The sequence below is a fragment of the Cygnus atratus genome, chromosome 4 (genome assembly GCF_013377495.2).
Source record: "Cygnus atratus isolate AKBS03 ecotype Queensland, Australia chromosome 4, CAtr_DNAZoo_HiC_assembly, whole genome shotgun sequence".
In the NCBI taxonomy this organism is placed as follows: Eukaryota; Metazoa; Chordata; class Aves; order Anseriformes; family Anatidae; genus Cygnus; species Cygnus atratus.
Genome location: NC_066365.1, coordinates 20704411 through 20706758, shown reverse-complemented (window position 1 = coordinate 20706758; position 2348 = coordinate 20704411).

Sequence of the window (2348 nt, the reverse complement as noted above, 5' to 3'; positions counted from 1 at the left end):
GGAAGGGGAAGGGGAGGGCGGCTGCAGCGCCCTGACAGGACCGGCATGGCACTGCCCGCCTGGGGGGGGGGGGGCGGCGGCGCTCGGCTCGCCACCCTGACTGCGCACCCGTTTCTATTCTGAGAGACTACCGAGGAGGAGAGGCTCCTTTGGGCACGGCACCGAGATTTATTTGTGTGTGGGATATAGACATGCCGTGCCTGTGTAGGAGGATCCTTTGCAGGACCCGATGGATCTGCTTGCATGGGTCTCGTTGCATGTGGAGCAGCTTCATAAACCATGACTGTATAGGAACACTTACAGGGCCAGCCATCGCTTGGCTCTGATTCCCTATCTAGAAAAGTGAGCAATAGAGATCATTTCTACAAGGACAGCCCGAAACACGAGGTGAAAAACTAGCCACAGTTTGTACAAAATCAATTCCAAACATACAACAATAGTGTTTGCTGTAATAGCGTGCCAAGAAAGTAGGATTCAGGTTTAAAATCTGTAATTCCTGATCTCTGCCATATAGTTACTGCGTAAATTGTAAGAACCACAGAATATCCGGAGTTGGAAGGGAACCACAAGGATCATGGAGTCCAACTCCTGGCTCCACACAGGACCACCCAAAAATCAGACCAGTGTCTGAGAGTGTTGTCCAAACACTTCTTGAACTCTGGCAGGCTCAGTGCTGTGACCACTGCCCTGGGGAGCCTGTCCCAGTGCCCAACCACCCTCTGGGTGCAGAACCTTTCCCTAACACCCAGCCTGACCCTCCCCTGTCCCAGCTCCATGCCATTCCCTCAGGTCCTGTCCCCAGAGAGCAGAGCTCAGCGCCTGCCCCTCCGCTCCTCTTGTGAGGGAGCTGCAGGCCACCATGAGGCCTCCCCTCGGCCTGCTTTGCTCTGAGCTGAACAAACCAAGGGGCCTTAGCCGCTCCTCATGTCTTGCCCTCTAGACCTGTCACCATCTTTGTATCCCTCCTTTGGACACTCTCTTAATAGAGTTTTAATAGAGTTATGCCCTTCTTATACTGTGGTGCACATGGTACTCAAGGTGAGGCCGCAGCAGCACAAAGCAGAGCAGGACAGTCCTTTCCCTTGACCAGCTAGCAATGCCATGCCTGATGCAGCCCTTGCCCTCCTGGCTGCCAGGGCACACTGCTGACTCTTACACAAACTGCTGTTGACCAAAACCCCCAGATCCCTTTCTGCAGGGCTACTCTTTAGCCTTTCATCCCCCAATCTGCATGGATATCTGGGATTGCTCTGTCCCAGGTACAGAAGCTCACATTTGCTCATTAAACTTCACACCATTGGTGATTGCCTCGCGCTCTTAATTTGTCAAGATCTCCCTGCAAGTCCTCTCCCCCCTCAAGACAGTCAACAGTTCCTCTTAGTGTTATTTGCAAACTCGCTTAGTATACATTTGAGTCCTGCATCCACATCATTTATGAAAACATTGACTAGAACTCAGGTGGAACCCTGCAGAACCACACTAGTGACTAGCCGCCAGCCCCATATAACCCCATTAAGCCCCTTTGAGCCTGACCCATCAGCCCATTGTATTCATTCTATTATGTATTTTTCTAGCTGTAAGCAGGACATTTTGTCCAGGATACTGTGAGAAATTGTATCAAAAGTTTTGCTGAAAACTGAAAAGATTATATCTACTGGCTTCCCTTGGCCAGTTAGGTAGGCAACATTGTCATAAAAGGAAATTAAGTTTGTTAAACAGGACTTTCCCCTCACAATCCACGTTGGCCATGACCAAGAACTAGTTTGTCTTTTTGCTGTTTTTCAGTAACTCTCAGAATAATTTTCTGCATAATTTTACCAGGCACTAAAGTGAGACTGACAGGCCTGTAATTACCAGGGTCTCCTTTCTTACCCTTCTTGAACATTGAAACATTTAGCAGCTTCCAGTTGACTAGGACCTCTCCAGATTCCTACCACTGTTGAAAAATAATTGAGAAAAGGCTTGCAATGACATCAGCCAGCTCCCCGAGTACCCTAGGATGAATCCATCAGGCCCTACAGATTTGTATACAGAGGTAGAACAGCAAATCCCACACAAGTTCGAAGCTGGCTGGATGTATATTATTCTTACAGTTGCGGTCCTCCAACTCAGGGGATCCCAGGGCCCATCACCAGTTTTGAACACAGAGGCAAAGGCAGCGTTAAATGTCTCTGCTTTGTCTACATCCTCATCAAATAATGGACCAATGTTATCTCTGGTCCTTCTTTTGCTGTTAACATTTCTAAGTTGTTTTTTTTTTTTTTTTTTGTCCCCCACAGCACTGGCCAGCTTCAACTCTAATTGAAGTTTGGCCACATAAGTTCTCCCTACAATGGCGAACAGCATCT